Here is a 25,819-nt window from a genome sequence, read left to right as displayed (position 1 = left end):
TGCCCACCTGTCTTCTCCATCCTCCTCCATTGTCAGTGCTCTTGCTAATGTCACAGACCCTTGTGTCACCAGTCCTGGTGCATGCTTGTCAGATGGTCTTCCAGGAGCACCATCTATCCAGCTGCAGAGCCAGACCTGGGATTCACTGGCATCCTTTCCTCCGTCTCCCTTCCCCCATGACCCATTGGAGAAATCACACCAAGTGTGTTTTTCCTGCAACATTTCTTACTTCCACTGTCTAGTTCCTGTCTTCACCATCTCTCAGTAGGATTTATCCAGGCATTTTAAAATTGATCTCCCCAATTCCACTCTTGTTTCCTCACTCCCACCCCACCTCCATCTCTTCTCCTCAAAGCAGCCAAAAAACCTTTAAAAACTCTTATTGCCATTCAAAAAAATCAATGAATGTAATCCATCACTTTTACAAGCTAAAGGGGAAAAAAAGTCACATGACCATAGCAGTATATGCAGAAAAAGCATTTGACAAAATCCAACAAAATCCAAAGCTCATGATAAAATTCTAACCAAACTAGGAAGAGAGGGGAACTTCCTCAACTTGATAAAGAACACCTGGAGAAACCCCACAGCTAACATCATACTTAATGGTGAGAAACTAGATGCCTCTCCCTCACCATTAGGGACAGGGCAAGGATGACCCTGTCACCACTTTTCAACATTGTATTGGAACTCCTAGCTAATGCAATAAGGTATGAAAAAGGAAATAAAAGGTATACAGATTGGGAAGGGAGAAACAACACTTTGTCTGCAAGTGACATGATTGTCCATGTAGAACAGTCTATTTCCCTGCTAAAAACCCTGTGTCAAGTTTCACTGTAGGTGGGATACAATGCAGAGTCTTTAAAATGTCCTCTAAACACCCTGACTCACTATCTAGACAGGTTCATGCTATTCTCTCTCGATCACTTTGTTCTGGTTACTCTGACTGTTGAGAGCACAAAAATCTTCCCATCCCCCTGGGGCTGCAGGCCTGCTCTTCCTTCTGCCCAAACCCTTTCCCTGCCCCACTCTGTTCTTGCTTGAACCCCGTTCCTTCTCCAGGAATCTGGCAGAAGCAGCCTTCAGAATTCACGCTAGTTCTGCTGTAGAGAACCTTGCCCTCACCTGCAGGCACCTCCAGCCTTGCCGGTCAGCCTCACAGCCTTCTCTGAAGCTGTGGGACTTAGCCAGAGGAACCTGGGGAGAGGGAGCAACAGGCAGCCACTGGCAGATGAAAGTTGGAAGGGAAAACATCCAGCCTACCAATGGTCATGCAGGCAGTTTTGAGGTACATTCCTCACGGTGGCTTTGGGGATCCCCAGCCAGACCAAGGTCCTGTTGTCCTCAGGGATGGCCAGCGTGATGGGACATCCTATTAACTTTTCCTCCCTCCCTGTCTCACTCTTCCTGCTTCCTCTCTGTCTCCTGGGTCAAGCTCCCAAATAAGCCTGCACCCAAATCCACGTCTCAGGACCTGCTTGTGGGAGAACCCAGAGGAAGAAAAAGATTTCCTCAAAGGCTTCTTCCCTGATCCCAAAGCTGTATGGTTGCTCTCTTAACATTCAGTAACACCCTATACTTTTCTTCGGAAAAGTAATTAGAATTTGTAATTCTATATTACTGCGTTACTTTAAGAAATGATTCTCTCTCCAGACGGGAAGCTCCAGGGGCCAGAGGCTGCTTCTCTGTTTTGCTCACATATTGACAGGCATGATGGGCACTCAGTACACTCTTCTTATTTTTGTTGTTGTTGTTGTTGTTGTTGTTGTTGTTGCACGAATGAATAAATAAATGGATTTTTAAAAGATGAAAGGATGGAGACAAGTATGGAGAGGAGGAAAATAAAGGAAAACTACATTTTAAAGTTAAAAAATTGATCCAGAATCTAGACTTTTGGTTGAGGTTTGGTGCACACAACTCACTGGTTTCTGACAGAAGAGGCAAATTGGAAGATAAACATTAAGGAGAAATGTCGATTGTGGGTTCATCTTGTATTCACTCCCTCAGCACTTTGAACTCTGCTCTGAAAATAAGTTGTAGTTGATTAATATGAGTGATAAATTATAAGAAGAAATATTACGGAGACAGGGCTCTTGTTTAAAGATCTTGAAATTTCTGGAAAAGATTGGTTTGTGTCAGTCCAAATATTTTTGGCTTCCTGATTCTCTTTTCCTGTTCTAATCCCTGCCCATTTCCCTATAAACTTTCATTTTGGTGTTTTCCCTTATTCTAGCTGCTTTCAGGTCTTCTATCTCAGGTAAACTTCACAACAGCCCAGTTAGAGACGTGGGGAGCTCTGTTTTACAGATTTATTGAAACCAGGGCTCCTGGACTGGTCCAAGGTCAGGAAACACACAAAGATGCGCAGGAATAAAGCCAGCTGGTCTCCGGTTACCAGCACAGAGGCCTCACAGTAGGCCACGGTAACTTTCCTTCCCCCAGCAGTACCATCTTGGTAGGGCATTCCCATGAATTTAATCCCAGTCTATCAAAATACGGCCACGGTCGCTAAATTTTCCAGTTCGCTGCACGCTGTGAACACAACTTTTACTGAACCAACTCTCCTTCTTCATCTCTGGGCTTGTGTGGTCTATGCGCTGCTGGGATCCAATGCGTGAAGGCGGCCAGACCCCATCGCCCGCGGAAGAGACGCTGTGCCTGGGCCTGGGGACACCATGGTGACCCTTCTTCCCTACGAAGACACCGTGGCACATTCGTCTACAGGGAAGTGCGGGCGTGAAAAGGTGGAGGCTCAGTTTAGGCACCCGCCGGTAGCAGGAGGGATATAGCCCAGCGATACCCTTGCCAGCATGGAAAATACACATCTCTCCGCGTCCTCGCTGCCACGTGAGCATCCCGGGTGTGGACAGGACTTTACCCCGTCTACGAATCCCTCGCACGATGTGCCCGCCTGTCACTCCTTCCCATCCCCAGCTGGCTGCACTATGCCAGGTGTTGGCTTGTGTGTCGGACTCGCCGGCTGACTTCCTAGCGCTGTGAGCACCTGCTCCGCGCGCAACGGTGAGGCTGCTGCCCCCGGGGGCTGCTCGGGCGCCACATGCCTCCCGCTGTTCCCGCGTGACCCGCCATTCCCCGCGCAACAGTTGGCCGGCCGGGCGGTGCGCGCGCTCCCCGGCCATGCGCGCCGAGTGCGCCGGGCGGCCACGGGTAAGGGGCCCGCCAGGGTCGCGGCTCTGAGGCCTGGCGCTCCCCCAGGCGCGAGCCTGGCCCCTCTCCAGATGCCGCTGCGCGCCGGCCGCCCCCCCGTGCGCCGGTGCCTCCCTGGGCGCCCAGTGCGCAGGCGCCAGCCGTGAGGCCCGACAGTGCACCGGGATCGAGCGGGTCGGAGCGGCGGCAGCGGTGGGGACCTACGGGCTGGCGGACTGACGGGCAGACGGGCCATGTCGCCCGGCACCTGCTAAACTGGAGCGCCCGAGGATGTCTGCGCTGAGGAAGGTGCGAGCCGCTGGGGCCAGAGCCGCGTGGGGACCGGGCGCCGGGCGTGAGAGCCGTCGGGGGTTGGGGGGCGAGGGCTGCGCGGCGGGACGGACAGCTGAGGCCGCGCGAGGGCGGCTGTGTTGGGGGCGGGGACCCCGGGGCAGCCTTGCGCGGGGTCCTCGCACCCGGGGCTCCTGTGGGTGCGGGAGCGGGCGACGAGCGGGGCGTCGCGGAGGGGTGACATTCTCCTCTCAGCCTGGCAAGCTGGGAGACCTGCGGAGACCCGGGAGGGGGCGCGGGCCAGGGAGGAGCTGCGCGCGGGGCTCCGGCTAGGCACGGTGAGGGGATGGGGGCGGTGCAAACTGCACCCCCTCCCCCGGCCCAGCGCGGGCGTGGATTCCGACTGCCCCTGGGAATGGATGGAAGGCGCCGGCAGCCTGGACTGTGCTTCAGGGGCGCGGAGGGCTTGGGGCGCGTGGCTGGGAAGCGGGAGGGGTCACTTGTGCCGGGGCGCGGCGTCCGTGGCGACCAAGGGGCTGGCGGAGTGCACCGGGAGGGTGGCCGCGGGCTCTCCAAGTGGGAGCAGAGCGCGGGGGCTTTTTAGGGGCGGTTGCTAAGCGAGGCGCTACCCGGCTTCGGATTCTGTAACCAAGCCTCCCCCGGCAGCGGCTGTTGCCGTTCTGGGCTCACTCGCTAACGATAGCAGGAGAAATAACGAAGATGTAATTATTACAGCCTGCGTGGCGAGGGGTGGGGGCGGCAGGCATGGTAGCCGCCTGCGCGGGCCAGGTGGGTGCCTGGCTCCTGGCACCCCCCCCCCCCCGGTCGCGCGTGCTGCGCGGAGAGACGCGGAGCGGAGTGCCCGGGACCGGCGGGGGCTGGGAAAAGAGTCGGGGGTGGAGAGGGGGCGGCAGGGCGCAGAGCCCCGGGGCCGCGGGTTTGCGGGGGAGAGCAGCAAGAACCAGCTCGGGGGGCGAACTGCATCGGAAACTCGGAGCGGCTCCCCGGCGCTCGCTCTCCTCCGGAACGTGGTCCGGCCGCCTGCGTGTCGCTGTCCCCATGAATGGCGACTCCGCCGGGCTCTGGATTCGGAATTCGGGACTTACCGGTGCGACTGGCTCGTATTGATCAAAAATAAAGCAATCGGCAGCAATTCCTTCCTGTGATTAGTTCTGCCAGAGCGGGTTGTGGGCGGTTTTGGAGCCAGAAATGTAGAGCGCACCTGCTTTTCCTGTCATTGGAGGAGGACTTCAGACAAGGACTTTCCTGAGGGGCCTCAGCCCCGGGGGTCTCGGGGCTTTGCTCACAGTAACCAGCTGGTGTGTCCTGATGGACAGTGTGTCTGATTGGAACTCCCAGGCCTGGTAATCTGTGACTTCAAGAGGACTCTTATTTGCAGATGTGAATTAATTGTATTAGTTATTAGAAAACCCCCCAGCATCTCATCATGGCCTGAGGGAGCCCAGGAGCCTCCTGCAAAGGGATTCTTCCACTCCCTCAAAGCGGACACCACAGAACCCTCTCCCCTCCCCCACACCTTGGAAAGAACAGCATTTGGATTTCAGGTTAATGTACGTGAAAAACACCGTTTTCATTTTACCTCCTTTATAGCTTCTGCAAAAGGTAATAGGTAACCAAGGCAAAACGTGGTGAAATGATGAAAAAATGGTAATTTTTGGCAGGTCAAGTTGTTACTCTGCTGTTTAAAAAAATGTCATTAATCAGGATTTTCCAGTAGCCAAATTGTCTTGTGCAGGCGGCTGGGTGACTCACAGATTTGGCTCTGATAGTAATTGTAGAGTGTGTGTACCATTTCCCTTTAGATGGTGTGACTTTCTCATGGCTTGGAAGGGAATGACTTGGAATATTTTATACCCCACATCTGGCAACATGACCAGCAGGCTGTGGGGAGCACTCTGCCCAGGCACACCTGGGTTGGGAGGGCTGTGGACCTACTGAATGGAAACGGTACGAAACACTCCCATCCTGGAGCACACTGCTCCTTTCCACCAACACCTCGAGTCCGTCCCAGGTCAGGAGTCCCACGGGTGGGGGCTTTATTCTCTGTGCTCACCTATCAAGGGAGGCTGCTTTGTGTCTGTGAGCCCCTCCTGCCCCCTTGTGACCTCCCCTCACTCATTTCTTACCCTAGTGATCTGCAGATTACACTTTAGTTTACAGGGTTAGCTTCAAGAGCACAATGAATTCTTCTTCAAGTCATAGAAAGTGATGACGTAATTAGAGATTTCTCACCACAAAGATGTTTTCTGAAATACGACGCCTAAGTCAGCTTTCAGTGCCGTTAATCGTTTACTCCCTTTCCTTCCAGAGAGCTTTGCACTTCAGTGTAGCTGTCCTAAGTGGTGCTGCTGGAGACAGAAATAAACATTTATTTAGTAATGTTTTCGTGAGTCTTAGATTTCTTGTGTTGTAAATGAATTAATAACAAAGTGTTTATTTTTATGCAGTTCAGATTACTTTGCACGACTTCTCCCGGCGATGTAAATGTCTTCCTGGGGCAATCTATTGCTTCTCTTATTTTTGTCTACTTCATTTTTGAAGCTGGTGGAAATTAAGTATTAAAAGCAAAAAAGCACTTTGCAAAATTTGAGTCACACTGGATTCTGAACACCTAAATTCTGAAACTGAATTCTAATATTTTAAAGATTGTTAGAGGATTTGTTATCTATGTCTTTAACAGAGTGTCTCCCATCATGTGCCTGCATGGTGGAATTGGAGAAATGCTGTAATCCTTTTATATCTGAGGAAAAACTTCATGGTCTCTCAGTTACTCAAGGAGTTGAATGATATACACATTGATGATAGATTTTTAAAGGGAAAAATTAATTAAATGTATTATTTATTGATCCTTGGAATGGATATGCCATGGTCATTCACTGGATACAATAAAAATAACTATGATTCATCATTTTGGCCAGATGGAAGTCGTATTTAAAGCATTGCCAGCATGTTGGTTATAAAAGAATTTTGGGCCACCAAACAGGAAGTTAGCAGGCAAAGCATTCTCTGTAGTTAAAAATCATTCTGATCAACCACAGGTTGACTTGTAAGTTGTTTTTATCCCAGCGGGTCGCCAGCTTTTCAAGTCGGTGTTGTTGTCTTCCTCCCCAAAGCCTGATCTGGTGGTTTCATGCTTGTTCATGATGTGCAGTCTCATTTCTGGGAGCTGAGCTCTGGGCCGGGCTGAGCTATGGGGGATGGGTGGGGGTGCAGGGGTGCAGACTCCTCTTTAACTCCTGCACCTGCTGTTAGAAGGGTGGTTATGTTTACTGCAGGTGTCCCTTCCAGGGCTTTACAGCAGCGACAAACAGCAGGTTTGAGTCGGAGTTGCTCTCCTGGGAAAGGCAGGAGGGCGTCCACGTGCAGAGCCAGCTCTGCCTTTATCTGCGTGGTGTGTGCGCTGGCCTCCCCTGTGATAAGAGCGTCGGTCAGGCAGCCCCTCGAGGGGTCTCTCAGTCCCCCATCGGGGGGACGCCCGTTTCTGGCTGTTCCCACACTTCCCACGAGGGGCTTCAGTTGGGTGACTCTCAGGGAACACGTCTCGGATTCGGCGCTGACGGGTTTCCATGCTGGGGTGGACCATGCTTGTTCTTGAAGGCTCCGTCTTCCTTGGAGGGTCTCCAAGGAGTTGAGCTCACCAGTCCGATTAGAACAGTGCCGCCTGGCTTCCCAGGACAGCGGCACGGTGACTTCTCTGGAGAGCCGGCCTGGCCCACTTACAGGGCCTGGCTGTGATGGGCCCACCCTCTGCCTGGAGGTGGGTCAGGAAGTCAGGACCCCACCCCTCTCCCAGGAGTAGGTGCCTCTGTGGGGAACACGGCGTTTCTTTGGAGCTGAGAATGGCACCTGTCTTTGAGGAGAGGAAGGTTTAGGAAGTAAATCCGAAGGATGTAAGGCCATCACTGCACAGCCTCCGGGGCTGGGGCGGGTGGCCTGTCTGGAAAGGAAACCAGTGCCCAGGACAGCAGGGCCTGGCCGTGGGTGGGTAGCAGGGCCTAGACGGAGACACTGGTTCTGCAATGTCGCGGATGTAAAGCTGGGCCTGACATTCTCATTTCCTCTCCGTTGTCAGTTCGGTCTATGAAGAAATCCCTCTCTGGGGTGGTTTCTGTCCGACTACCGCGTGGGACGTAAGGGCTTTTGTTTCCCCAACTTTCCTCTTTAAATCTCTCGTTGTGGGGTGACATTTGTCCATCCTCAGGTGACATTTCTGTCTGGTATGCCTTTTTGTGTGTTTCCACAGGGAGAAAAGAAAAACTAAAATTAATTTTTGCTAAAATGGAATAAATGTTCGCAACCAGCCCGCGCTGGTTGTAGCAAAATTTTTTTAAAAAGTAACTTTGTGAATCTCAGTGGTCGTTGTCTTTAGAGCATGTGCTATACTCTGCACAAAAGGAAAAAGTATTGAAACGATCTCCTGGAGCCCATGGAGGATGTATGCTAAGCCAGGCAGCGTAAAATGATCATCTTATGCTTCATGGAAATTTCTCCTAAGATTTTTGCACGATGCCGCCCAGCAGCTTTTATACTGGCCGCGTAGGTAGCTGGCAGGAGCGACGGTTCTGGAGGTGGCAGGCCTGGGTGGCTGAGGGACCCTGGTGGTCTGTTTGCCCTCATTGTGTTCTCGTCCTCTCTTCACTAAATGAGGGACAGATGGAATATTAATGCACTAGTGTTGTCAGGAGGATTACCTTAACTGGTGACTGTAAGACAGAGCAGAATACCTGGTAAATAATCAATACGTGTCATCATTTTGATCATGAAGAAATAAAATCGGGGCCCAGTTTGAGCCGTGCTGCATTGGGCGTAATCAAGCCACTCTCTGGCTCCCCATGAAACTTGGGTATCTGTTATTTCTAGTCTTCTTTTACTTATTTATGTATGTTTTGCCACCTCTTTCCAAAACGTATTTTGGCTCAACTTAACCACAAAAGGAAAGGGCAGAAATTTTAACAGAAGAGAAATGGACGATCAGAGCAAAGGAATATGGTGACCCCAAGGGTTACCGTAATCCTTTGACCTCAACTTTGAGTCCGAGTTTCCTGGCAAGCAAGTCAACAAGACGATGAAACACAAGCCCTCGTTGATTCCCGGACGGGGGACACTGCCCGCTCGTCTTTCAGTAAGGACAGGATTATCCCTGGTGCTGAGCTGTGAAGGATGCTCTCATGGCAGACTCAGTGTGAAGGAGCTCCTTTACATGAACACACATCAGCTGTACAAATACAGAGTGTTTTTCTTGGTTGTATCTTACAGCAGACGTGGAAGGAAACCAAAAGTGAAACCTGCACAGACAGCCCATGAGAGGGTGTAATGGCCTGTTTCTCGTATTTCCGGGTTCTCTGCGGGACCAGATGGGAAACTGTGGGTTCAGGAGCCGGTCTTTGGGCTCTGGCTCTCCCCAGTCTCCTCCAGTCTAGTGTCTGTGTGTGTCTGGTGGACAACTCGGGTTTCTTGGTCTTGTGCTCCTTCTTATTTCCTACAGTGCTCTCAGGGAGGTGCCCAGCAACGTGTCTCAGCTGGAGATGAGGGCTCTTGTCCTGAGTGTGCCTGTTGTCCCCCTCCCCTGCTGCTTCCTCCCGGTCCCCACCCCCGCACCCTCTGGAGGGCGGTGCCTGTCCCTGAGCACCTGCGCTGGGGCCTGCCTGCAGCGAGCCCTTGCCTGGCTGTCTCCCCTTCCAGAAGGACAGCTGGAAGGAGGGCGCCTGGTTGTGTCATCGCTGGGTCTCCCTAGCCATCCATGGCTGTGAAGGAACCGTGAGCCAGGGAAGAGCCACGTCCCACACTGACCTCCGCTGTCTCCCTGCTGGTCGCTGCCACCCTGCCTGGAGGGAAGACTCCTCCCCGTCTGTCCCTGTGCCGTGACTCGGACTCGCAGCCACGGGACCCTGTGCTCTTGCTCAGTCGTCACCGTTTATCTTTTCCACATTTTCCCCATGTTTACCCTCCCAGACCTGGTTGAAGGGTGCATCCCCTGTGGCGTGAGAATGGATGCTGCAGCCTGGTCACCCCAGGGGTCCTTTGTGCCTCTCAAGGACACTCCTGGGGAGATCCTGCTCTCACTCGTGCCTGGAGAAACAGGGACCAGACACACTCGGCGACCCTCCCACTTCCACCAGAGTGTTTTAGATCCTATCACTAGGTGAGGTAGTATTTGAGTGAATAAGCAAGTCCCCAACCAGCTGACCCTTCGCGCCCTCCAGAGGTCCCTCAGCGACATGCCTTTCCTCTTGCTTCTCTGGCTTGTGTGAGTCTCACTGAGATAGGAGACCTTACGAGCACAATGGATTTGCCTGTTTTATGAAACTCTGGGCTCTTTAAAAATAATTTCCATTTCTTGTGTTCTTTGTAATATTTTAAGTTTCTGAACAAGTTTCTGAATATATTTTCTGATTCCATTAAAAACCAATATAGAATCTGTGTTATAGATAACATAGAGGTTTTCATAAATAGTTGAATGGTGTCCCTTCAAACTTCCTCTGTGGCTGCTGTACCGCATTCCTGAGTCTACAGCGTAGTTGTCTAGGTTACTTCTGTGGTCATTCTTGCTGTGAAAGGTGGGTCCACGACTCTTTAGAGCAGCCAAACAGCACGTCTACGTCTTCAGTTCATCCACTTGCTTGTTTCTCTAATGCTAATGATATTTTATTAAGAGTCACAGCGGGCACTCAGTTTTTTAAAAAACCAATCTTCTTTTGCATGTAACTAGTCCCAGCAGTTTCACTTCTGGGAACGTATCCTAAGGAAATAATCATGACTTTATAGGAAATCAGCTAAACAGGTGTTCACTCCAGCTTTGTTTCATAGTAAAATATTGGAAGCTAGCAATAACTGGAGACTGGATCAATTCATTATGACACAGCACTTTGTAAAAAGATACACATCCACTACAAAGACGAAAGTTCAATCTTTAATGCTACAGAAAGCTGTTCCTATTATATTAAGTGGAGGAAGCAGGTTGTAAAACAGGACACACAGCGTGCTCTCCTGTCCCTGAAGCTGCTGTACGTGGAGCAGAGGGAAGTCTGGAAGGACCCCCAGCGGCCAGGGAGGGAGGGGGCTGCTCACCCAGTGGCATCTGCTCCTTGCTGGGCGGGGAGGGGGGCATCTTTCAGAGCAGTCTCCACCACCCAGGCACCCCCGGGGGCTCCCTCTGGGCCGTTCCCTGAGCTGCCACCTGGGAGGCCAGGTGTCAGGGCCTTTGCAGGGACCTTGCTGGCCGCATGTGCTCCCCGGACATCAAGGGTCACTCCCCACTCGGCACTTCCTCAGTAAGTGGACTCCATCACTCCCTGACCTCCCTACCCCCTGGTTGCCGGTTAGTGTATCACACAATTTACTCACGTGTGAGTGTCTGGTCCCCACGTCTGCTGATGTGATGGGCATTTCCTGAGCTCTCACTCTGTGCCACGTGCCCTGTGGAGTGTGCTGTGTGCACTGGCTTGTTCTTGGCACCAGCCCTGGGAGGCCAGCCCGTCGGAAGTGGGGACAAATTAGGAGGAGGGTCAGTCCTGCATGGGGTCCGGCTGAGCTGACTGGATCTGCCCGCAGGGCCCCTCGCTGCAGTGTGGTGTGTCTGGGTCAGGGCGGGTGCTGGCCTGGGGACCCAGGTGCAGTGCTTGCTGAGTGAGTGGGCACGATCAAAGTAGCAACACTCCTTATCTGGAGCCTGGCAGTGGTTTTGGTTTCTTTTTCCTTTTTTCCTGTTTGCGTCAGAATGTGTTTGGCCTCAGGTCACAGGAAGTCCCGCACAAAGTGGCTTAAGCAGGACTGTCTGTTAGCTCGTAGCGAGGCTGGGGCAGAATGTGCGAGGACCCGGATTCTCCTCGCCTTCCTGCTCTGCGGCCTTTGCTGTGGTGGCTGGACCCCCCGCGTTGCAGAGGGACGTCGCCACTCAAGGCTGTCACTCTCAGGTGTGACAGAGCCAGCGGAACTGGGGGACTTGTCCCTCCCTGAGGTCCCTGAGCTGCCATATCCAAGACCCTCTGGAGCGTGTGTGTGGAAACGGGGCACAAGTTGTTCTGGAGCTCAGGTCAAGTCAGGGAGGTTTTCTTGGTCCCCGGGGTGGTCATTCTAACAGGCTCTTCCTGCCTTGTGGCTTTGCCGCTGCCACCCTCATCCAACCCAGAGGGGGGCGAGCTGGGGGCCGTGCTCCACCTCCCCAGGCCTCTGTTCCGAGCACGCTGGCCTCAAGGCCTCAAAGGAGGGGGCGAGAAGCAGGGGGGTTTGTGATCGGCTGTTTCTGTGACACCTTCCTGGTTTCATTTTTGGAGTGAAGACACCTCACGGGCAAGCTCTTCAGAAGTGCTTACCTGCTGTCCTGTAATGCCTGACCAGGTGCAGCAGGAGGGATGGGACCCCTGCTGGGGTTTAGACTCATCGTAAGCCACCTTCGGGCTGCCCTGCGCCTGGTGCCCTGAGGCCACGCAGAAGAGGCCGAGCCCGGGGGCCAAGCCGCCTCACCCGGGAACCAGGCGGGGGCGGCCTTTTGGCTGTCCACCAGCAGTGTCTAGTAGCAGCTGTTCTAGGGTTATCAGCTGCCCAGCGCATGAAACACTCCTGTAATTTAATGTCTTAAAGGAAACTTTATGCATCCGTCCGGTAAAGATTTCAAAGATACTGTAAAGCGAATAGGACAGAGAGACGCCTCCTGATGACCGCCTGGGCCCAGTGTCGCGAGTCCCCCTTTGCCCGTCCAGCACACGGTCATCATCCGATGGACCTCGTTCTGTCCGTCAGGGTTCTCTGCTCATAAGTCCCAGAAACTCTGGCTAACGCTGCACCACAGAATCCACGGACTTCGCCGGCAGGACCTGCACCAGCCTCTGGCCTGAGGGAAGGTTGGAGCCCCATGGCAGGTTCTGTGGCAGCCTCTCCGCGCTCCGTCCCGGCCTTGCAGGCTGCTGCCTTGCACCCGAGGTGTGCAGGGCACTGGGTGGGGGTGGCACTGGGCCAGGCAGACCTACCCAGTCTTGTTCTGTGGCCCCAGGGAACGGCCTCTACCTGGCCTTGCCCCCAGAGTGCACTGGAGTCCAGACTGGGGAGGGCGAGAGACACCATGTCTCAGGTCACCCTGCCGCGAGTCTCGCACTGTTAGGAGAGAGGCCTACGTAGGGAGGCGGGTGAGATCGGGGCAGCGGTGTCCCCGGCGACCACTCAGACTGTGGCTGTGGGCGTGCGCATGCCGTTCTCAGGCCCTGCGTCTGAGCTGCTGCCCCCCAGTCACAGTTCTCCTCTGCTCTGGGTTTAGGGTGTGCGTGCAGAGTGCTCGGTGTTTTCCCAGGAAGCCAGCACAGGCAAAGCCGGAGGCCAGTGCTTGCTGTCAGGCTTGGGCACACGTTTCCTCGGCTCCCAGATCTTCTCTGTGTCCTGCTTTCCCCCTTTTGGGAACCCTTCACTCGGTGACATGCTTTGTCCCCTGTAGCTGGTGGTGGACTGCAGGCTGGCTGGGCTGCTTTCGTCCATTTTCTTTTCTTTTTCTCCTCCTGGTCATCTAATCTGCTAAATATTTAGAAATTACAGAGAAGCACAAATTAAGGGCTTGGAAGTCCCCAGTAATTCCATGACCTAGAAATAATTGCCGTTTGTGTCTGGTGTGCTTCTTCCCTGTCTTACTCTTCCTATTTTTTTAAACCCAAATTGGGAACTGTACTTCTTTTTGTTTTTTCACTTTATATTCTTTTCTGAGAATTTGCCCAAATGTTCAAAACACTCTTTGACTATTTGATTTTAATTGAAGTGTAGTGTTCCAGCCTGCAGTGCTATTTAGTCATTCCCCTATTGCTCGACATTTAAGTTGCCTACAAAAAGTTTTGGCCAGTAATCTGTGATTAATATCTTTTTTGATGTGTCCGGAAAATCTAGGCAATTTTTCTGTAGTAACTTCCTAGAAACAGAATTATCGGAATAATGAATGTATCTGTTAGGGCTGCTGCAACAAGCTACGACAGACTCGGTGGCTTCAAACAAGAGAAATGCAGAACAGCAGAAAAGGAGAGAAGTCTGGAATCGAGGCGCCCTGGAGCCGCGCTCCCTCCGGAGGGTCCAGGAGGGGGTCCTTCCCGCCTCTTCCAGCTTCCGGCGCCCAGCGTGGGTCTCCTGACTTGTGGCTGCATCACTCCGTCGCTCTCTGCCCCCGTCTCCGTGGCCGTCTCCTCTGCGTCTGTCTCCCCCTTTCTGTCCATCTCGAGTCTCTCTCTTGTAAGGACACTTGTCACTGGATCTAGGACCCACCCAGGTTATCCAGGGCTTTCTCTTCATGTCGAGGTTCTTAACTTAATCACGCCTGCAAACGCTCTTTCCCAAAGAGGGTCACGCTTGTGGATTCCAGGGACTTGTGTGGCGACACCCACGTGCAGGGGGTATGGACATTCCAGGAACTGGAAACTGCTGATGGACGGCTTTGAGCCCAGAGCCCCCCACCAGCACTGGACGCAAGGCTCGTTTTGCTGCCCCCTCTCCAGGGCCTAGGGAAGGGGCAGCTGGCTGTGGCACAGGCAGCGCTTTGTAAGAGCAGTGAAGGAACCGAGTAAAAGTGCCAAGGGAGGCGGTCAGTAGAGCCCGTGAGAGCTGGTGGACATGCGTCTGCGCCGCTCCACCAAGCGGAGCTGCGTGCGGAGCGTGGAGCACGTGCGTTCTCACCCTGAAAACCTGGCTGAATCCTGTGTGTGCAAAGGTTTGTCATGCGGGCATGAAGATGGGTGGAGACGCGAACAGGAAATTAGTACAGGGGTCCGTAAGCATTTGAGAAGGAGGCTACTAATGAATGGTGACAAAAAGGCAAATTAAAACATCGCTTTTTTTAAAATTGAAGTTCAGTCAGTTACAACGTGTCAGTTTCTGGTGTCCCAGTCATCATATATATACACACATATTCATCTTCATATTCTTCTTCATTAATAAATAAAACATCACTTTTTTTAAACTTTTCAGATGGGTTGTTATTTTAAAAATAATTACTGACCACACATTTTCCGTGTCGGATTTTTGAGGCGTCTGGAGCCCGGTCTGGTCGTTGGCGTCTCCGTCTTCCCAGCGCCTGCGGTGGTCATTCTGCCCCAGGCCCATGGCACCTCCTGACCAGAGAACCCTGTGTTCCAACTTTGTGATGAAATGTAGATTTCCTGTTTCAGAGGCTTAATGGACAGCATTTTTAAAAAGGGTTGAATCTGGCTAAATTTAGTGTCTGAAAAATGTCCAGTCCGAAAATAGCTCTCTTCCGAAACACCTGTCTCCAGGTCGCACTGTTTCCCTTTGGGAAGGTGAGCGCCGAGGGCTGGAGGCTCCTTGTCCCTGTCCTGTCGGCAAACAGGTGTCACCATCCCCGTGCTCTCACCGCCTGTTGCCTTGGGACGTGGTGGTCGGCCGCGGCCCTGGGACGGGTGAGGACTGTCCCCTCCTCTCTTTGACTCTAAGTCTGCCGTCGCCTGCTCCTTCGACTAGTCCTTGTTGTCTGCTCTTCTGAAGACATTGAACAAGATGAGCCGTGAGGTGAGCAGACGTGAGGCTTTTCCTGGCTTTCCTTCCTTTCTTCATCCTTACAGTGAGTGCTGGATCTCTGCTTCCTCTGACGTCTTTTCCAAGCTTATCATTATTATTATTTTTTTCTTAAGGAAGTCGTGTTCTGTCAGCCCAGGGGAGGGTCATCCCTTGATTTTTGTGGCATGGTGCTTGGGTGAACCCTGTGTTTGCTTAGCCAGCTGTCCCATCTTCTGCCAAGTGGAGGAGGAGGTGGAAGAGGGGTGGAGGTGCAGGAGGAGGGGTGGGGTGGAGGAGGAGGGGTGCAGGGGGGGAGGAGGGGTGCAGGAGAGGAGGGGGTGAAGCAGGAGGAGAAGGTGGAGGAGGAGGAGGAAGGAGAGGAGGAGGAGGTGGATTGGGGGTGGGGGTAGGGCTGGAGGAGGGCAGTGGGTGGAGGTGGAGGAGGAAGGGTGCAGGGGAGGAGGGCAGGACCCCCATGTTCGTGCTCAGGCAGGCAGTGAGGGGGCACCCTCTGCACTTCACTCATCGCATCCTCATCCTTCAGGATCAAGCTTGTCTGCAGCAGGTCATGTGCTGCTGGGGCATGAGACACGATCCTGGGCCTCCCGGGTCCCTAACGGTGGACACAGGATGAGCAGAGGGGCATAGTGGGACCCTGAGCTTCAGGTCTGCATGGGGCCTGGCGTTGGCCACACCCGGAGAGCACTCTGGGTCCAGGGCGTGGGGATGAGGAGGCGCAGGCTGGCTCAGGGCAGCACCTCCAGTCAGGTTGCTGGTGGTGTGCTTGTGGGCACCACCGGAAGGAGGAAATCTGGTTCTCCTGAGCTTGTAAACAGAGGCTGCAGATGGTGGCCAGGAGGCACTGGTCCTTCAGAGGCCTGTCCCAGCCCCTGCTTGCCGTGGGCCCTGTGGGGCCGGGCGGGCATGGGGTTTACTGCTGGGTCCTCACTGTGGACCCACGGCGGGTGAGGCAGGGCCAGCTGGTCCCCTAGCTGGTAGCCCATGTCACTGCCCCTGCAGAAGGCATGCCTGCTCAGTCCCCCAGGACGGTCTCCCTCCCAAGGGTCTTGGTCCTTGGTCCTTTTAAGTTGACTCCCGCTTAGCCTGCTTTCCAGTCCCTGTTTTTAGAAATGTGGCAGACCCTTCGGTCACTCTACTGTTGTTTTCTCCTGAATCCCCACCTTAAACGACTACACGGATTACAAGAAAAGAGAGTCTTTTAACTTGACTTACTTGGGTCGAATGTTATCCTCTCTCTCTTGCAAACATGAGAGCAGAGGCCTGGGAAGTGAGGCCGCCAACAAGACCCAGGCTGGGAGCAGCGCGTGGCTCTGGCCCGTGGTCCAGGGGAGTAAGGACCGTGTTTACTTTGGCCGAATCTCTGCTCCACCTCTCGGAACCTGAACTCTACACACGTACATCAGAGAAACATCGATACTGGGGCGAGTTAGGAGTGTCATTTTTCTTTAGTGTTATTTCTGGACTAATGTGGCCACAGTTTGTTTATAATTCAGCTTCATCTGTCAGAAAACCAGGACGCAGTCGCTGGGAAGAATGAAGGCTGTTTAATCACAAGTACGCTTGCTCGACTTTTCCTCCTAGGGCAGAAGAGTCAAAGTTTCTGTAGGATCGCAGGTGCCACCAAATGTCTGTGGGAATTGCGGACAGCTTGGCGGGAGTGAGAAGTTCCCTGCGAGGCCTCCCCAGAGACGTGGGAGATGCCTGGGGAGAAAGGGAGGCCCAGAAAGAGAATGAAGAGAGAAGAAATAACCAGAAAGAGGGTCGGCTCACTGGCCCAGGAGCTCCCTGGGCTCTTTGTCCGTCAAGCGGGTGTTGTAGGTATGAGGAGTGTCTCAGCTTCGACTGCCTTTAAAACCCGCTCATGTGTCCTCTGAGATGACCCAAGGTGATAAAATGAGCTACATAGTCATGAATTTCCTTGAGGTATTAACAGTGTCTGCAGAGAAAGCTGGATGTGTTTTGGGACCTGTGCAGATGGGAAGTGGCGCCCCGTCCGTGCAGCTGAGGAGTGGGGATCCGAGATCCTGAGAGTCAGAGAAACAGCCAGGCACGCCCCCGCTCCCCGTTGCGAGCTGTGCCCACCCTGCCTGCCTGGCTCCAGCCCTCCTCATGGAGGTTCAAGCTGCGTGGGGGGCTGCCATCCCTCCTCCTGCTGGAGGACATGGTCCTGGGGGCACGTGAGGGCGTCCCGAGCAGGTGGTTTGTCACTCGGGCGTTTCTGAGCCAGCTCCAAGGCCTCTGGGGGAGGGTCCACCTCTGGGCTCACAGCTGCCCTCCTGGGTGGGGTGTGTGTGTCGCATCACATCCAGTGCAGCTCATCTTCCAGATTTTACTGAGCAATGATCCTTGGACTGGGCGCTGACTGGCCGCCCTGGGCCCTACGCGGAGGGACGGACCCCTTGTTGGAAAGTCAGGGACATGCACATTCAGTAGGGGGGTGACCCGTGAGCTCCGAGACTCCAGGTGTGGGTTTCTGCCCGTGCCATCTCTCCCGGATGCGACGCCTTCGGGGTGGGGAATGAGCTTTGGTTGGAAACAAGGATTGCATTGGTGTCCCCCGTTTCCTCAGAAAGGAATGAATAATCAGTGCTTGGATGTCTACAGCCACAGAGGGGATGAAGGGGGTGCCCACTGTCCTCACCAGAACACAGATTTTTAATCATCTGGTAAATCACCCCAGTGGTTTGTAATAATCTGGAAACTTTTGACTGAATTTCTAGACACTTGCTAATCATGTTCTGCGTATCTGGTGGATAAAGAAGAGGACGTTAATTCAGTATTCATTAGTGATGAGTGATTCCTTCATACGATGTGCTTCTTGTAAACTCCCAGGCTGTGCTTGGTATATGTGTATTTTAGTAGATAATTGAGGAACAGAGGGCTGGACGAGCGTCTGTGGGGGAGATTAATATGAAGTAAATATGCAGCAGTTGTGTTGCTGAAAGTGTTTTGTGCTCACAACCTTGACTCTGCTGTGAGGCCCGCTCTGCAGAAGTACTGACTCTGGCCAGAGCTGGGGGCAGAGGTGGCTCGGGAGGGTGAACAGGGCTCATCAGGGTGCTGGGGAGCCCGCCAGGCCCAGGACGGGCTGCGGGGCGTCAGGATTAGCCAAGGGGCAGGCCCGAGTGGCACAGAGTCACCGCCAGGCCCTCAGGTCAGAGACCATTCACCTCCAGCTCGAGGGGTTCTCTCATCTGTGTTCGGTTAGGACAGATGCAATTTCATCTGTTTAAGAGAATTTTAAGACGGTAAGAAATGCGTGAACTTGAAGTTGCCGAACCAGGCCTTGCTGGTCGGGTATGAAGTTGGGATTTACTGTTGCTCCTTCTGCCTGGGTCCATATTCATGTCCAGCCTGCCCCATGTCTGGGATCACCTAGAACAGAAGTCTGTTGAATCAGAAAGCTCACATTTCGCATATGGGGACACTGAGGCGGGGCCCAGAATTCCTTCTTCCCCCAGGAGCCCACTGTCCCTCTGCCGGGCTCTGCGCCTGACCACACCCTCCCCACATTGTGCTTGAATTAGGAGAACGTTCTTACAGCAGCCTCCCCACCCCCAACCTCGCCTCCAGTCTCTCTCAGCTTGAAACCATCCTACACACAGCTGCTGGGATAATCTTTCTAAAGCCATTTTTATCCTGTCACTTCTCTGCATGCTGTTTTCTGGTGCCTTTCGTCAAATCCAGATTTCTACTTTCTGGCTCTCAAAGCTTTCTGCAAAATGTCCCTTTTCCTAGGGTTTCCATCATGAGCCTTTGTGGAATGTTTGCCCCAAAGTGCTGCTCAAATTCCCTGTTGGTGTTTGACTGTTGCCACCACAGGGCCTTTGCACCTGCCACACCACTCACCTGGAAAATTCTTCACCAGCCCGTTTCTTGTGTTACTTTTCTTTCTTGATCCGTGTCTGTTCCTCTTTCCTGTCTGACCCCAAAACCCCTTTCTTCTTGGAACTGAGTCCTATAAATGCTTCCTTCCCCCCAACTCTGACCTTTCCTTTCCTTTTTGATTTCCTGTGGTAATTATTCACTCATCTCACAGCATTCAGAAGATGTCTTATATAAGATACTTTAATCCAGCAAACCAGTTATCATCTGATGATTGACTAGATTTACAAAAATACACTAGGAAATGCCCCAGTAGGAGCTTTCTTTAAGAAAATAGCTTCCTTTATGTCTTGGCAGTGACACAGTTACATGAGACGATGTATTTCACACCGGGTTTCAGGCATGTTCTTCTGAAAGCTGAGTCACACCCGTTTTACTGGCTGATGGGACATTCTGGCAGATTCCTAAGGTTCCCAAGGATGCGGCCGGTGACGAGTTTGGACCGTCCCCTTCGGTGGCCGTGCTGTGCGATGCTGACTCATTGGTGGAGTGGTCCATGGCCGGGGGCTCAGAGTCGTGCACTGCTGCATCTCAGGTCAGATGTCTGATTTAAAAACCATGTGTCTTTGCTCTCCCCATTCTGGATTCAGGTTTTAGCAGAATCTAGATGGCATTAAAGCCAGTTGGAAGCTCTGTGGTGCTCGGCATTGGGTTCACACGTACTTGGGGCTGCGATGTTCTCTGTATTGAGGCCCTGAATCCCAGCCCTGGGAGTCCTCAGAGGTGCGTCCTTCAGCTCCTCAGTCTGGCAGCGGCCAGCAGTGAGGACGGAGTGGGCTGGATGCGCTTGACCGTGACGTCCGTCTCTCTGCGCTCCAGGAACTTACCTACGAGACGGGGGCGCGACGCTTTCCCAACTGCCACGCATGCTTGGAAGATCACAGTGACACTGAGGCTTGGGGGACAGTGGCCAGGGCGTGGGGCCAGGACCAGCCCTCAGCCCTTCCCCTGGCCGCGCTCCCCGCCCAGGGCTGCCCGCTGCTGCCTGAGTTTCCTTCGCACACACGGGGAAAGCACTTTGTGCCAAAGAAAGAACTGTATTCATAAGTAGCAGTGTGTACCCCATGTTACGGCAAAGCCATTTTTAATCGCTTCCCAAGTTTTCTCTCTTTAAATATAGCAACCGCTATGATTTTTCTTATTAGAAAACCTTTTATTTTTATTGATTAAAAAAACTATCTGTGAATATTCTTGTTGGGTTAGAAATAACTGAACAACTTGTCCTCTGATGCATCTGAAACCACACTGGTTTAACTGGGAACTTTTGAAAGTTCTGGGCTTGCAGGATTCTCTCAAGGTTTGGATCTGGGTGGCCTTGGCTCTGCTGGTGTCTGACGTGGGTGTGAGCCCAGCGGGAGGTCCCCATCCGCGTGAGGGAGGTGGTCAGTGGAGCGGGCAGTGGCTGTGCTGTCCGGCGTGTCTGCTTCTCCAGAGCTGTGTGGGGTCTTCCCTTTGTCAAGTGTTGACCTCAGCCCGGTCTCATCCAGGTCTGCTCCTCTCAGCCAGGTAGTCCCCTGCCTGGGCCATGTCTCTGGGCCGTGGAGAAGGCTCATACCGAAGACACCGGTGTCTTCCCAGAACTGAATGCCGCTCACCTCTCCCACCTGGTGGGCGTGTTCCCTGTGCTTTCCCCGTGGAGGCTGTTTCACTAACGCACCTCCGTCAGCCGCTTTGTTGACAGCTGCCTTTGATGCAAACACCAGCCCCTCACTCCTTTCACGGAGCCCCTCCCCTCAATAGCCCTGCTGTGTGCACGTCAGCCTCGCCTGGGCTCTGGTTTCACAAGGCCTAAACGGATGAGTACAGGATTCTAGTTACCCAGCTCTGAACGTCAGTTTCTCCTCTTCTGTGGTTCTTTGGGTTCAGTAGTTCACCACGACTGTATCTGGTTTATTTATACTGCGATCATTATTTTCAAACCTCGGAGTAGAGACTGGACGTTCTGGCCACGTTCCTGAGCCAGTGCCACACGCCAGGTGCCAGTGCCATGTGGACGCGTCTCCCTGACTCCATGACGCTGCCAGGGCGGTGGCCCTGCTCCTGACAGACCCTTAGCTGGACCAGCAGGAGAAAAGAGAGGCGACTCCAACAGGTCATATCAGAAGTGCAAGAGGAGACATTGTGACAGGTGCCTAGAAATGAGAGGGTCCTTGGGGTTATTTTAAACAACTCTGTGCCGACAAACTAAACAACCTAGAAGAAATGGATAAATTCCTAGAAACATGCAATCTGCCAGGACTGAATCAAGAAGAAACAGGAAGCCTGGTCAGACCAAGAGCAACAAGGAGCCAGAAACCTGCCGTCGGAGAAGAGCCCAGGACCCAGTGGCTCCGTGGCCGAGTCCCACCAGACACGCGGAGAAACGCTAAACCAGCTCTTTTCTTCTCTTTTGATCCAAGCATTTTAATGGCAAATTACTAAATCTAGTAATTACTAAATCTAGTTTAAAACAATGGGAAAAAGTATCCAGTTGTCCCTCAGTGTCTGCAGGAGGCTGGTTCCAGGGCCCCCAGGGTTGCCAAAACCCGAGGGTGCCAGAGTGCCTTCTTCTGTGAAATGATGTCGTGTTTGCATGTAACCCACGCACCCTCCCATGTGCTTTATTATTTTTTTATTTCAAATTTTCTTTTATTGAAGTACAGTTGATTTACAATGTTGTGTTAGTTTCTGGTGTACAGCTAAATGTGTACAGTTACACATTGATATATATTTTTTCTTTTTCACGTTCTTTCCTATTATAGATTATTACAAGATATTGAATGTAGTTCCCTGTGCTCTACAGCAGGACCTTGTTGTTTATCCACTTTATATATAGTAGTTTGTGTATGTTAATCCCAAACTCCTAATTTATCCCTTCTCCCCTTTCCTGTTTGGTAACTGTAAGTTTGTTTTCTATGTCTGTGAGTCTGTTATAAATAAGTTCACTTGTGTCATATTGTAGATTCCGCATATGAGTGATATCAAATGATGTCTGTCTTTCTCTGTCTGACTGACTTCACTTAGTGTGATCGTCTCTAGGTCCACCCACACTGGACACCAGCAGGAGAGAGTGTCGGGAAGGACCTGTGAGGAGAGCGACAAGGAGTGACAGCTACGACTGTGGAGATGCACCGGGGCCGAAGGCCATTTGGTGGAAGCACAGTGATGTCTGGTCAGACCCCGTCCAGTGGTGTGGTGCTGGTTTGCAGGGGCGGGCCCGCCTGGGGGCTTGGACCTCTTTTCTCAAGGACGTGTGTGCTGATGGGGTGCCTCCGGAGAGCTCAGTACACACGGCTGGACTTGGAAAGACGAGAGAACCTGGGAAACAGAAGCAAAAGACCTTTCTACTTGCAGTCTTGAACCTTAGCCCACAATTTCCTTACTTAAAGCGTCATCGAGGGTTAGGCAAGCAGGGACCACGTCAGCAGTAAGCCGAGCGGTTTGGGTGCTGGGAGCTGCCGAGCTGGCCTTGCTCTTGCTCCTGATGGGAAAGCATCACTTCTAAGAGTCTGGTTCGTTCCGACAGAATATCTGTGTCTCCCAGCTTCCCAGTCGATACCCAAATTTAGTTTTGTGGGTTAATTACATGGAGGTGATACTGAGGCACGAGTCCTCCTTCTGGAAGCATGGTGTTCTGTGTGAACAGACCTCCAGGGCTCGGGGTGCCGTGCACACGGGGGCCACCCCGCATCCTGGGACTGAGGGCAGTCCCCGTGTGGGCTTCTCCTGCAGGACGAGGTGTGGTGCGACAGGTGTGCTTCAGTTCCTACTTAGAGGATTCGTGCTGTCACAGCACATGTTGAACCCTCCCTCAGTAATTTACTTACTTCCTACGAATTACTCCACCTGGGAGAAGGAATGAGATCAAACTTTCAAAAATGCTTGTTGTATACTTTTGTCTCATTGGTGTTTAAGAAAGGACTATCGGTTTCTTCTAAGACCTGGGAACGTGTCTTCTGCGAGCGGACAGCTAGGGCACGCCTGAGTCCTGAGTGCTGTGGCCGGGCCTCGTCCGGGTTCAAGCTGCCGTTATAGCATTGGGTGATTAGGCTTGCCCACGTGCTATCGGCCAGTTAGTTAATCCCACGCGTCGGTAACCTGCGCCGTAGGTACCATGAAACAGGGCCCTCGGTGTGTCCTCTGCTCACAGCCGGTGAAGGAGCTGTGGTGTCTGCACGGGGCTGAGCACAGGCCTCCTGAGAGTCCCCGCCGACCCCGGCGTGGCCTGGACAGAGGCCACACTGCTACTGCGAGGACCTTTCATTGAGCCAAAGTCACCTGTGCATCCAGATGTCTGGTGTTTAACTTGTTCAAAGCAAAGTGAAGACTCAGAAAGAAAAGAAGTGTTTCTCAGTAACCGGAACAGATGCTGTGAAGCTTGAGGTGACCACACTGCCTGGTGGTAGTGCACAGGTTTTCTTGGGAGGTGTGAACTGCGTTTAGAAGCTGTTTGAGAAAGTCGGGGTCCAGGCGGACCTCACGGTATGGCACTTGCCTTCTGCTCCCTGCAGATACTGTGTTTTTTACAGACTGAAGGTTTGTGACAACCCTGCGTTCAGCAAGTCGCCATTTTTCCAGTAGCTTTTACTGACTTGGTGTCTCGGTGTCAAAGTTTTGTTAATTCTCGCAATATTTCAAGCTTTTTCGTTGTTACTGTTTGTGGTAGTGACCTGTGATCAGTGATCTTCGATGTTACTACCGAAATTGGTTTGGGGCTCCGTGCACCATATCCTACGGTTGGGGGGGGACTCCAGTCTCTCCAGCCAGGCTTCAGTATGAGTTTTTCTGCCTTTATCTGTGTTTTATATTGGGGTTTTTAAAATATAAGTTTATTTGAAATATAATTCAAATGCAAAAAAATGGTAACATGAACTGGAAGATTTTCATGGGCCCTCTAGGACTAAGATGATTTGATAGTTGGTAAATTTTAAGTACTGTGTTTGGTAAAGACCTTGTTTTCCTTTGATAAGTATGTAGTTTGTTGAGAATATTCTTAAGCCTCTTATGGTGGATGAAAAAATGAAAGAAATTCTTCACCAAGTGACTCTAACAGTTGGGTTCCACAGTTGGTAGAGGCAGTTTCTGTTGATTTATTGTGCTGGGAACAAAATAATCATTTGCCAAATGCATGGCATTTGACTTAATTGATTTCAATGACATTGAAATACAGCAGCTCTTAGGAGCAGATGAATTTCAATCTAGAAAGGTTCTAACACAACATCCAAAAAAGATCCTGAAATAGCAGTGACTTAAAGAGACATTAATTTTTTTATAGTATAAATGAGGGCTCAAGTGAGGACATGCATGGCTCTGTGGAAGTTCCTGTAGCATCGGGAATATGGGCTGCTTCTGTCTTGTTGCTCTGCCATCCTTCAACTTGTGTCTTCTGTCTCATAGGTCAGGGTGGATGCTGGAGCTCCAGTCGTTGCATCTGCTTTCTAGACAAAGAAGGGCACACTCCTGGTGTTAAGAACATGTCTTAGGAGTCACACAACATTTCTGCTAACATCTTAGCTTCCAAAGCTTAGTCAAACGGCCATTCCTGTCTTCAGGGTGAGCTGGGAGAGGTCACCTTCATCTTAGAGCAGGAGTATACACACTCCCATAAAAGATCAGATAATAAATATTTTAGGCTTTTCTGGTGACGTGGTCTCTCTTGCTCTTTTCGTCTATGCCATTATTGTGTGAGAAGAGTCCTGGACACCATAGACATAGAAGGAAACTATGGACACTGATATTTGAATTCCATATAATTTTCACATTGTGAAATATTATTATTTTGATTTTTTAGTTATTTAACAATGTGAAAACCATTTTTAGCTTATGGGCCATATGAAAACAGGCAGTGGCAACTGGCCTGCTGGTTAGAATTTGCCAACCTCTGTTCTAGAGTGTCGTGAGCCCAGTTAAAACTCAAGGTTGTAGAATCAAAGAAGGACACTGTATGTTGATGAGATCTCCAGTCTATCAAGAAGATACAACAATTATAAACACATAGGCACCCAAACAACAGAGCCCCAAAATATGTGAAGTGGAAGCGGACAGAACTGAAGGGAGAAGTAACCACGGCTGGAGACATCAGTAACCTACTTTTAATACTAGAAATAACGTGAGAGCAAAATGGGGCTGGGGGACCTGAGCCACACCAAAACCTGAAAACACGCCGCCCAACAGCACTGCACGTTCTCCTCAAGTGTAGGGATGACATTCTCCAGGATGGACCACATGCAGGGCCGTAAAACAGGTCTTGATACGTTTCAGAAGATTGAAATAAAACAAAGTATTTTTTCTGACCACAGTGGAATGAAACTGGAAGTCAGTAATGGAAGGAAAACAAAGGAAAGGTCACAAATATGTGAAAATTAAGAAACATGCTTCTAAATAACCAGTGAGTCAAAGGAGAAATCACGAGGGAAATAACATATCTGGAGAGAAAAGAAGAAGAAAGCACAGTGCACAGAGCTCGTGGGATACAGTGACAGCGGCACCCAATGGGAAATTTATAGCTTCCAATCCCACACCATAAAACAAGAAAGGTCTTGAATCACTAACCTTACCGTGCATCCTAAGGAACTAGAAAAAGGGTAGTAGACGAAACCTGGAGTTAGCAGAAGGAAGGAGACAATGAAGATCAGCGTGGAGACGGAAGAGAAAAATCAGTGAAGCCAAAAGTTGCTTATTTAAAGATATCAACAAAATTGACAAACTTTTACATAGATTGACTCAAAAAAGAGTAATTCAGATGACTTGAATCAGAAGTGGAATGTTACTGACTTAATGTAAATAAAAAGGATTATAAGAGAATACCATGAACAACTGTATACAAACAAATTGGATAACCCAGATGACATGGACAGATTCCTGGAAACAGGCACCCTCCCAAGCCTGGACCATGAAGAAGCAGAAAATCTAAACAGACCTGTAACTAGTACGGAGGTCGAGTCTGTAATCAAAACCTCCCCACAAAGAAAGCGCAGGGGCGGAGGGCTTCACCGATAAA

General features: G+C 51.7%; 1 protein-coding gene across 1 annotated transcript in view; it reads left to right on the top strand.

The window, feature by feature from the left end:
* The first annotated feature begins 3,305 nt into the window (after nucleotides 1-3,305).
* The window catches only part of DLGAP2 (DLG associated protein 2), a 440,996-nt gene continuing 418,482 nt past the window's right edge, over nucleotides 3,306-25,819 (top strand). Inside the window, exon 1 of the mRNA XM_064477626.1 lies at nucleotides 3,306-3,453. The gene's annotated coding sequence lies outside the window, so the exon portion shown is untranslated. The remainder of the gene's footprint in view (nucleotides 3,454-25,819) is intronic.

The sequence above is a fragment of the Camelus dromedarius genome, chromosome 22 (genome assembly GCF_036321535.1).
Source record: "Camelus dromedarius isolate mCamDro1 chromosome 22, mCamDro1.pat, whole genome shotgun sequence".
NCBI lineage: Eukaryota > Metazoa > Chordata > Mammalia > Artiodactyla > Camelidae > Camelus > Camelus dromedarius.
This window is presented reverse-complemented; position numbering and strand designations above follow the sequence as displayed.